We start from the raw sequence: 11,203 nt of genomic DNA on the forward strand, positions 1-11,203 counted from the left end.
AGTCCTCACAATGTGACAGGGTAAAGAAGCTTTTGTCCCCATAATAAAATTAAAACATGAAACAAACACACCGCTTCAAATCAGCCCCTCTCTGCTTTTGATTTATTAAAGCCTGTCATATAAAGTTGTTCATAGAAGACATGTTGAAAACCCGACGTGTCTGCTGAATTATTCTTGTTTTTCTGTCTATCTAAACACACTGAGTTTCATTGGATAAAATTGTAAACAAGGCTTTGATTGTGGTCACATTCTGTAAGCTGCAAACAAATTGAGATTTCTGATTCAGGAGCAAATCATGTTTTTTTAATTTTTTTTGTGTCTCAACAGAGTGGTTGCTGCCTCTTTTATGCCAGCACTTCATTATGGCTATGTTTTATATTCCTAGGCCACCTCTCTTGCTTCAACACTGTGCATCCTGGAGCATGAAGGTTTAACAGTGCAAAGCTCTCACTCATCACCTTTTATGCGTACGATGACAGGCCTGCCCTGTCCACTGGCAGACTTATTCATTGGCAGTGTTTTATCATTAAGGCCTTTCTTATTCTCGAGACATACATCAAACACTTCATCTTCATTTTCCTCCTCCTCCTACCTCACACTTTCTATCTCCCCTCTCTTCAAGCGAACACATCATGCCTGTACATTGTTGAGCAGTATGCAATCTGGTGATGAGATATAATCATATACAGTCGCTAGGAACTACAAATACAATCAAATAATTACCATAACTGTTTAAACATTACACAACAATTGTCATTATTTTTTCTTAATTGTCTTTCTTTTTTTATCAGCACCTCAAGCGTGAGAGACCCATCAATACATTTTAAAGCACATTATTGCTTCTCCTAATAAGGTTCTGAAAGTTATTCAGTGGACGCAGCGCTCCACCCCCCCCCCCCCCCCCCCCCCACCACCGCCTTCTCTCTCTGGAGTATCACTGTTGCCAGCCTCTCTGGGCCTCTTCTCTCCATCTGTTGCCTTGTATCTCTCACTATGTTCTCTCTCACGAAAACATTTCCTCCAACACCCCATCAACCAACACTGCCTCCAAAATCCCTCTCCTTCCTGCTTTTTGCTTATTACAAGATCTGTGAATGTGCTAGCCTGCATTTGTCTGCAATACACTAAGGCATTCGTTTCACCTTGTCCTTTTTTCTCCCTCTTTTCAGTTCCGGTCTGTGTGCAATTTTTTCTCACTTTTGCAGAAAAAAGTGTCTGCAGCTTTCCCGCGTTTTCCCATGCGCATCTTTGTGTTTGACAGAGTCTGTGGGAATTGCTTCCTCTCATCATTGTGTTCCTCCTCTAGGTGGTTTACTTATTCAACCAGCAGCTGTGTTTTGGTAGAGACTCGTCTCCCCCTCGCTGTCTTTCTCTCCCCCTCTGTGTTATATCCTGGGCTTACTATATTCTTATCTATCATATCTGCATCCAAACATTTCCATGTAGTTACTGAAATGGTCAATATCACTGTGATGCTTGGATTACTTTTCTTCTGGTCTTCAACCAACTTATTTGCACCAGTTTTACAATGTGCTAAATGGAAATTAGCGATTGTTGAGATGTACAAGCTCTTACTTATAAAACTGTTTGCTTCCCTTTACTGAAAGAGTGGTGCAATAAGGATACATCCCATAATAAAGCAAATGGGTTATAAAATATAACAGTTTAAAACATAACTAGATAATGCTAACAACCTTAAAAGCTAACAAACCTCTGTAATTCTTAAATATTTTTAAACTTAAAGAGTGTTGGTTTTTCACAACAGCTTAAACATGCATACAGTTGTTTTTGACCCATGATTTTTGCTGTTTTAATTTCTAGCAACTGCATGAATTTTAGAGCCTTTCATGTAATGAACAGTGGAGTAGTTGGTTTTTGGTTTTGTTTAGAATAAATTTAGCCCATTTTAAAATAACGATAAATCCTTAATTTTTAAACAATTTTACAATGGATTTAACTTTTTTTTAGCTTTGACATAATTTAAATGTGGTTTCCATCATAATTCATTATCCATGATCCCTCCAAAAAATGGATTTCAAGCACTTTTTCAATTGCAACATCACACTTTGAATAACTATTTTCCCTTTGTGTTGTTAGTTCAAGTTATCTAAATGCTACCATATTACCATAATTGAAAACTGTTTGTGCGTGCATCGTGCGTGCGTGCGTGCATGCATGTGCGTTTGTCCGTGCAGGTGTGTGTGTGTGTGTTTCAATTATTTTTCCCTTTGTGTTGTTAGTTAAAGATATCTTCTTCAACATAAAATGCTGCTATATTAATTGAAAACTATTTATGTGTGTGTGTGTGTGTGTGTGTGTGTGTGTGTGTGTGAGTGAGTGTGTGGGTGTCTGTGTCAGGGGGTTGGAATAAGAGTAAATAAGAGTTTTTGAAATGTCAACTAAGATATCAGATTTGATAGATGTGTTGTGGACATATTTGGTCCACATATAGTCAGTTTGTTATTGCTCCACGGTTTTTACATTATCATTTCTGTGTTTGTAATAGTCGAGGTAATGATAATGGTAAGTATGTAAAATATGCCTGTACTGTGGTGGTGACCAATCCAGAGCAGGTCTATAGTTCATAAACCTGCACATGCTGAAAAAAAATCTAAAAGGACCTGTATTATCTTCACTATATATGTCAACCCGTGCACCTACAATGTAAAGACAAAAACTAGAATATTCCACTCATCTTAAATGTGGACCAAAAAAACATTAAAGTATCAAGAAAGCTCCAATACTTCTACAGCCAAATATGTACTGTATGTGTGATAGTGTGGTCTCTTGTGATAAAAAGGAACAAACTCAGCACAGAGTAAACTAATTGTACATTTCAAATCAATTATTATAATCAAATGTTAGTTTTACTGTAGGCTCACTCAGTATATATAAATTAAGTTTCTAACCTCGGAGGCCTAAATGGATTTTCTTCATTGCAGAAGCCTAGGAAGAGAAAGATCATAAAGTGCAACCTTTAATGCTTAACAGCAGATTCAGAAGTTAAAGTCTTCCTTGTGTGGCTTAGTATTGGCAAGGGAACTAAACCTATCCAAACTAATTGAAAAGTTTAAGTGTACGAAGGTAAAACGTAAAATGAATCTGACAGCTAAAGTCTAAGGATTTAATTGCCAGAGCTGCAGGACTGTTTCAGCAGGATGCAAATGCATCTGAAGAGACACAGCCAATGGGCACAGTCAGAGCTCAGACATGATGGGATATTGTAGGGCAGGTGCAACATGGGCCACGAGGCCATCAGGGAAAAGAAATGCTTTTGGAGCAAATAGAGGAGGAGGCAGCGAGGCTTGTCAAATGAAACTCTTAAGCAAAGCAGGGTCAGAGGCTTAACTGTGAGGACATGAAGAAACTCAGCTGGATGGAGCTGTGGAGAATGATGGATCTGGATAAAACCAAACCTGTTGTCAGGTCAGTCTTTCTATGTACCAATTAAAGTACCTTGAAAGGTCTCATGAAAGTACTCAAAGCACTTCATTTAATTAATGTGTTCATGATCGGCTACCATAGCCCCTCATCCTCTTGTTCTTTCCTATGGAGAGATATCAAATCACCCCTGGATCCTTTGCCAAAGCCTTCCACACAAAGCCTTCAACTTCATGCTGACATCACTGAAAACTATCCAGTACAGCACAGATTCAATGACCCGTGTCATTACAGCTATAAGCTATATGGTCAATAAAATCAGATTGGCCCTCAGGTTATAAATGTACTATTATTACAAAGTCCGATTTATGACATGGTCACATAATCATTCCATGGTAGATGAACACAATGTTCCCATACATTTGTGTCCACAAAACAAGTTCTGCATTCCAGAGTTCTCAGGAAAACTCATTTCACAAATCATGTTGACTTTTGCAGCCGTGTATTGCAGCCTGGCAGGCCTAGATTTGCAACAATGTCATACTGGATATTTAGTACTGTAGGGCAGTGTTTATATTCATAGCAACTACAGTGAGGGTTACACCTGCCCATGTGGAACAAACTGTAAATTGTTACTTTTTCAAACATTTAGGCTACCAGCTGTCTGCAGTGCATTCAATGAAGCATTGAAAAAATTGTTAAAACCAAAAATGTTTTATTGGAGGGTCTGACTATAGAAAGTCGACTACCTGGAAGAAAAATTGTTGTTGTTACACTTTGTTTTTTTGTGTGGATTATATTTGATCTTTAAAGATGCTGGTAGGCAGAAGTAACCTTTGTAAAAGCCCGGCTAGCTGTTTTCCAGTTTCTAGTCTTTGTGCTAAGCTAAGCTAACCATAACCACCATGTTGAACTGCTCCTTTAATGTAGTAGGTTTATGTGAGGCTATCTGCAAAGGTCAATATAATGGATTTAAAAAAAAAAAAAGTCTATCTACACAAACACAAAGCAATCAGTAACATCTCTGTAGAAGTGAAGAGATGGTCAGTGGGGACATGAACTAAATGTCATGTTCCTTTTTGTGAGTGAATTGTGGGGAGGGGTAAATGTTGGGAGATTATTAAGAAGTCCAAAAATGTCCATCTAAGAAGTAAGAAAACATGCCAACATATTATAAAAAGGAACAGCAATAAGCACCTTCAACCTGTTTGATTTAAAACTCTAAATTTGCAAAAGTAAGCCATGAACAAGTTGAAGTGGGAAGTAAGAGACATGTCTTGATAGGTGGATTACAAGCGCAATGACACTTGAGCAAATGTTGAGATTCTAGTGATTCCATTCATTCTCGTGAGTATCATTTCATCCCTGACCTCAACCCTTTTACCCTTAACCTAATCATTCTTGTCACGTAAAACCAAGTCTGAGCCCTAAAATAACGGTTTGTATGGAGGAAATTCCCGCTGGACCAACAACATTACGTGCACCACACAGACAGAGACTCATGAAATATTCAAAAGGGAAACATTGAGACTGAAATACTTTTTTCTCTCTGTTGCACCATACTTTATCGTATCAAGGAGTGATGTGCCAGTGCTAAACAACAAACAATATTTAATTGAGCTCATCAGCCTGAAATCATCCCACAACAAAAGCCTTAGATTGCTGATTTGGACATTACATGGCTGCCATATCAGGCCTGTTCCACCGCTGCCTCTGAGGCTTTATTCACTGGTGTAATAAGATAAAGTGCTCTGTTACAACTCAGTCAGTGAGACTTGGGAGAGCCGTGGATAATGAAAATAAAGGACGAGATGAACACATTTCGTTGACAGAGATGAGGACGACCTAATGGAAAATACAGATTGTGTGGAGCTGAAACATTATACTAGTGACACTTTCTAGTGGTTACATATGAGGTGAAAGTGGATCTGGCCCTGCAATAAGTAGCAAATAAACCCCTTTCGAAGCACAAATTTGTAACAATACAAGATGGTTTTGCTTTGATTCCTGTAGATTTTTTTTTCTTCATTTTACTGCAGTGTTTAAAATGCTTTATTTAATGTAATTTCTAAACAATAGAGAAGCAAAACCATGTCATTACAAATCCTTGTCATGTGTCGTATTTCTATGGAGGTTCGTGTTCCCACTTACTTTGACTCACATTAAATACTTCAAATTACTTTGAAAGCATAAGGTATCACATGAATTATCATAAATTCACACATGACTTCATGAATTAAAAAGCATGAATTCATTCATGTAATGAACAGTCATGCACTAGGATTAATAGTATTTCATGCATGACTTAGTGTAGGAACAATAAGTTAATTAATGCATATATTAAGGTGTGACAATCATCGTGATTTTTTAATTATTTTGTGTTGTTCATGTCTTCTTCCTTGGTAAATCTGTGTGTAAAGTGAAAGCTAAAACACGGAATTGTAGTGTTGTAATCACAATTCACCAAACATTACTTCTTCATTACTTCATCAAATAAACTGCTGACCTGGTCCATCTTTCCTTTAGACAAATAAGATATGATTTTCTAAGGCACCACCAAAACAGAGACAACAAAGCACTACAACAGTCGGCTGTTTCCCTCAGACTACTATCACAACATGCATTGCAGTGCCCCTGTGGCAAAGATCCCTTTGCAGAATAAAAGTCTGATGTTGAGTTGAGAGAACGTATTATGGTAACAGAAAATAGCCTCAATTCCCTGAAGAAGACAAAGTCATATCATAACAATGGTGGTCTTTCTGCACAACAGAAAATGTCCAACATACTTTGTCACAGTTGAAAACATCCAAAAATACGAGCACTGTTTTCATCAAAAACTGATCTAAAAAGTGGCTCAGCGTAAATTCTTTTAGGAAGACCTAACTTTTAATCAGTCACTCCTATATCAATTCAGCTGCTATCCTGATAAATGTACTTTTTTGCTGTATATAACTGTTGCATCCATACATATATATATACATATATATATATATATATATATATATATATATATATATATATATATATATATATATATATATATATATATATATATATATACATATATACTAGTCTCTCCTTAAAAATGGCTCAGCGTAGATTCTCTCAGGAAGACCTAATCAATGCTCCCTTCCTAAATGGGTAAATGGAATCAGCTGGTGGAGGCGTTCACCTTCCTGCTAAACCAATCAGAATCGTGCAAAAAATATCAAGGGCCAATCACAGAGTCACAACCGTGCTTTAAAAAAATCAGTTTCTCCCTGTGCCATTCAGCTGTCGTAGCAGGCTAAGAGTGCAACCCTCCAACTCGCCTTCCACCTCCAGTCATCTACTCCGGCTGACCGGTCTGGAGCCTCCTTCGGTCTGGTCTTCGGGCTCCTTTGTCACCACCATTCCATCGGGGGGTTCGATGGTTCTCTACCCCTGTGTAGATACAGTGTACAAAATATTTGTATAGCGATGGAGTCTAATTGCCAAAGGCTTTGTACATTTTATTGAGCTGTACAATAAACCTCATTTGCATAACTACAAACATGTCTCTCCTGATTGAAATGAGGTTCTTTTAACAATAAATCCAGCGCTTATTAGTTTACCCTTTCTGGTTCAAGGTGTGCTAATCAGTGAAATCATCCACTGTTGTGTTTTATGATAATGAAAGCCCGCAGACACTTGACCAGGCAAGGGCACATTGCTTTACTATCATAACTCATTTTAATTTTCCACATTGAAGACTATGTTTGAAATCTTCTGTCCAGTGTGTTAGTTGAAAAAGATTTTCTCATTCAATTGATAAATAAAAATTGTTGGCCTACTCTCAGGTTAGTCTCTATTTTGTTGAATGAAAAACAATCTCATTAGTCTGCATTGTCTAAGAATCAGTGCATTTATTTACAACACTGGTACCAGGAAACAGACCCCCACACAACAGGGGTGCCATGGAGTTTGCTTCGAGAAACAATTGTATCGTTTTCAATTATACCCAAGAAATAAAGTCACAGATGTACAATATGCGCCTCTTCTTAGTTTTATAGTCCAAACAACACAATGACTGACTCACACTTGCTCCAGGTAACTGAGTTGTACAATGTCTTTTAACCTTTGTGACTGGAAAGGTCCGGACATCTTCATTATAACTTTAGACAGGGTCAGTTGACCATTTCACTGCAGACACATACATTTTGTATTTCATATTTTATACCTACAAATATTTTTTTCAACACATCTCTGTCTCTGAGAGGGATTTTTATATAATTATTTGCCATTGATATTTGCAAATGCTAAATTAAAGTTATTGCTCTTCTTTAGGCTGGAAGCTGCATGAAATTACTGCATTAAATTTGCTTAATGCAATGTTATTGGGTAATCCTGTAAGACACACACAAGCTGGTTTAATACAGAAAAGTTAAATAATAAAATATAACCAAAACTGCAATCTTTCCTAACCTTTACCAAAGTGACTTTTGTTGCCTGAAGGTGGGGTTAGGCTTAGTCTTGCTCAACAAATGTACATTGCTGGGACAAAGAATAACGTCTCTCCTCTTCCGCTATCTCTACTATCTATTTTGCGAAGGCCTAGGCCAGGTCAGTTGTGATTGGTTTAAACAAATACAAACAATCCCAGAATAGCGGTGTGTGGAATGGAAAAGAATAAGCAGAGAGGAGATGTAAGGAGACAGATCAGATGACAAACTGTCACTTGTTTTTTTATAAGAGACACAGAGAAAAAAAAAATGAAAGCATTTGGTTATTACGTTGGTAATACGTTTAACATTTTGAACGTTTACGTGGAAAGTTTCACATGCTGTGATTAGTTAATCGTCCAAAATTTCTTTTAAAGAAACATTTTAAATGCTCAGTTTACTTCAGCAATGAAAACAAAATGCAAGTCTGGCATATAGCTACTTATGTTGTAAAGCACAATAAATCAGTGTGTCATTGCAACAATGGTGGTATTTGAGTTTACACACAATGTGAAATGCCATTTCAGAATTTAGACCACCCTGACATTGCTGTAGGACAGACTTACCCTTTTAGAGTTGTGGAGATGTTCACAGCACAGTCCCAAAGACAAAAATTTTGAATCAGTATAAAACTGCTTCAACCTGTCACCATCTGGGAAGTTAGTTAGTTTCCTCCAAAAACTTCTCAAGCTTTCTCTTTAGCTGCCTCATGCATAATGAACTCTATCACAGCCTCAATCAATGATGCAGTATAACCACAGGTAACGTATCACCCTTATACACAGGGCTTTAACTTGAATCCTTTTTTCACCTGATGTCTTTTGACTTCCTCATTAGATGCTCTGAGATCAATTGACTGCTTTGTATTTTTTTTACTGTTGAGCTGTTTGTGTGTCTCTATGGGTGGAAAGGTATCCTAGAGACACTTCTCTGGACTGACTTTTTCCATTTACCCTGCATGTACAGCCCTCAAAGCATCATTTCAGCAAGCGGGTTAAAATTATGAAATCACTAAAAGATGTCTTTAAGACTTGTGCTTTTGTTCACTTTTTATGTAAATCTTGTTTATGTTTACTCAGTGACACATGCCTGTGTATCTGTGTGGAGACAAGTTCTTGGGAAAACACAAGTATACAGCACACACAGAAACTAGAGAGAAACTAATTGGGTGATCTGATTAGACTGTGGAGTTTCTTGCTGCAAAAATTATCATATTAATAAGAAAACCTAATTTACCTTCTTGCTTTAAGATTCTGAGTTCATGCCTGAGTTCACATTAATACATAACATGTAATATGTGGAGCCAAGTACTGTATGTTGACATAGGATTACCTTCAAATGAGTGCACTGATTTAATTAATTATTAGCGACATTGCCATAAGTGCTTATCTTTTATGAAGACTGTGCTGGGATATTAGGCAGCACAAGAGCCTCCTGGGACGGCACAGTGGCTCAGTTGTGATTACTGTCTCGTCACAGAAAGAAGGTCCTGAGTTTGAACCAAACAGAGCTTTGCTGTGAGTGCAGTAGCTGTTCTCTTCTGTGTTTGCTCCTGATTTCCTCACACCCCAAAATTAAAATGGTCAGCCAGTCTTAGGCTAAAAGATCAGTGCTTTTGCAAGTTGTTGCCAAACATTTTTTTGTGTACTCTACATTTTTGGTGATCAATTTCAAAAGGATGCAATATTGTTTCTTAGCTTTTGGTTTCCGTTCATTTCACTGAAGTTTAAAATTTAATTTGCACATTTGTGAATCCGCATTAATTACAATAATTTAACTTTCACAAACTGTAGCCAGAAAAAATGACTGTCACTGCAGGGATGGAAAGATTTGTCACTGTAAACAAAGCTCAAAATGCTCAGATATCTCAGCACAGAGTCACAAAAAAAATTCAGTAAAAGTTCAGTAAAACTGTACTGAACGGCGCCTGCTAATTGGCTTCATGGTTTCATGGAGAGAAGCTAACTATCTGCCTCTCACCTGAATGCAACATATGTTGGAAAAACTGTCAAATGCAGACAAGTTGATCAAGAAGTTCCAAATACATCTTTAACAAGGCAAATCAATGCCTTAAACTATTAAGGGGTGTCGTGGTTTAAGAGAGTTGGGAACCACTGCCCTAAAGCTACACTGTTAGTGTAATAAATAACATTGTGCACCAAGTCAATAGGCCTTTTTTTCACAAAAGACATATGGACATGTCCCTGTAAAATCAAAGGTGTAAATAATATACTTCATTTTCAGGACCCTGGTATTCATTTTCACAAAGAGAAGTACATAGAAAACAAAGATTCCTGGAATTATAGAACAAGCTCTTGACAGCAGCTATAGCACCATTGTTTGCAAAATAAGTTAAAGTAAGTTAAAGTTTTAGTTACGGTTAGTAGTAAACTGGCTAAAACATGCAAACCACTGATATGGTTCTTTTAAGCTTTGGCCTCAGAACTTTGTCCCCCTGCTACTGCATAGATAAAACGCAGAAGATAATTTTCCCCAGGGCGATTAATAAAGCATAACTTTACTTTGTAGACAGTGGGCTGAATTGCGACATTAAAAACAAAGGCCCAGTGCTCTCATGATTTTTTTTTAAATATAATTAAAGTGCAGGCTGAAGCCAGTTTCCATTATAGCCTTTCTTTTTTCCTCTCAAAATCATTCCACTGTTGCTTGTTCCTGCTATACTGCTGTCATTTTGGATGTAGAAGCCCCAAGATCCTGTAATCGCCTACATCAGTCAGAAGTAAAATATAAACATGAGAGTCCTGGCTCTGTCCAAAGGGGCTGTGAGCCATGGAAAACCACTGACGTCACTTATTTACAGTTTCTTGACAATTCCATTTTTAATTAAAGCAAATGTAAGTCCAAATAGTATCAAACTATGTATTGAAAAATTCAACAATGATGTTCAGTGCCCCCAATTTGCACTAAAATGGACTAATTTAACTTATCTGCAACACTTCCAATCCAATCAGGAGTTATCAGTTTTCTTGTACCACTTGTACAAAAAAAGCAAAAAAAATGAATGGTCAATGTCTGTGCACAGCAGTCATTTTTTGGTCATTCAAAGGCACATTTTTTCTGTCAGACGTGGAAATGTTTTCAATGTGATTTTTATTCTTCTTTTACCAAATTGGCACTCTGTTCTGCTATGTCACAAAATTACACAGTTATAACACATTACAGTCAGAATTATTTGGCATGTTTGATATGTCTTTAAAAGAAAGTTAGCATGTAAAACATAGCACTGTACAGTCTCTCAACTGAATTTTCAAGATACAATCTAAAAACGGTCTAATTTTGGAAATATTCACATATCTTCTTAAAGACATTTGATTTATGGATGAATACGCTTTTTTTCTTTA

General features: G+C 37.1%; 1 long non-coding RNA gene across 1 annotated transcript in view; it reads right to left on the minus strand.

Moving 5' to 3' along the window:
* LOC116700341 (uncharacterized) overlaps window positions 1-11,203 on the minus strand; it is a 273,867-nt gene that overhangs the window by 22,878 nt on the left and 239,786 nt on the right. Inside the window, exon 2 of the long non-coding RNA XR_004334625.1 lies at window positions 452-458. This is a non-coding gene — a long non-coding RNA (uncharacterized LOC116700341). The remainder of the gene's footprint in view (window positions 1-451; window positions 459-11,203) is intronic.

This window comes from Etheostoma spectabile, chromosome 13, assembly GCF_008692095.1.
Source record: "Etheostoma spectabile isolate EspeVRDwgs_2016 chromosome 13, UIUC_Espe_1.0, whole genome shotgun sequence".
NCBI lineage: Eukaryota > Metazoa > Chordata > Actinopteri > Perciformes > Percidae > Etheostoma > Etheostoma spectabile.